Source organism: Ceratotherium simum, chromosome 26 (assembly GCF_057802395.1).
Source record: "Ceratotherium simum simum isolate JZ-2026a chromosome 26, ASM5780239v1, whole genome shotgun sequence".
In the NCBI taxonomy this organism is placed as follows: Eukaryota; Metazoa; Chordata; class Mammalia; order Perissodactyla; family Rhinocerotidae; genus Ceratotherium; species Ceratotherium simum.
This window is the reverse complement of record NC_141925.1, coordinates 4,693,396-4,694,041: the sequence shown is the minus strand read 5'-3', so window position 1 is coordinate 4,694,041 and position 646 is coordinate 4,693,396.

Sequence of the window (646 nt, the reverse complement as noted above, 5' to 3'; positions counted from 1 at the left end):
GGGCCGGCAGCGGTCACGTGGCCGCGCTCCCGCGGGCCGGGCGCGCTGTGCGCAGCCGCAGACCGAGCCTCCGTGGTGGGCGGAGAGAAGGGAGGCGGGGGACGCGGTTCCCTAAGTGGGGGCCCGCGGAACCTCCCAGGATTACCCTGGAGGCAAAGAATTCGTGGTGTTAAGGTAAAGCTGTTAGGATATGGGGATCTGGGAACATTTTTTTTCCGAAGTTCTAAGATAACTTCAAAACACAGTGAGACAACAGTTTGGATGAATTTCATAAGCATAATGTTGAGAAAAAGAGGCTAGAAGCCAGAGGGCATACTGGCTGGTTCTGCTTGTATAAAATCAGAACTACTCGTTGCTGGTAAGTCAGGAGAGTGAGCTGTCTTGGAGGGTCCGGGAGTGAGTGGGCGGGGCAGTGGGGAGCTGGAGGGGGTTTCTGGTCGTGTTCTGTTTCTTGATCCAGGAGCTGGTAACGTGGGTGTGTTCCATTTGGGAAAATTCATCAGGAAGCAAACTTATTCATTTTTCAGGATGTATGTTGTATTTGAGTAAAACATTTAAAAGAGAAAGAAGAGAAAAGGGTAAAGAAGGAAGTAAAAACCGTAATGATTCTAAGTGTCCATAGTAAGAAGGGACAGTTTCCCCACTG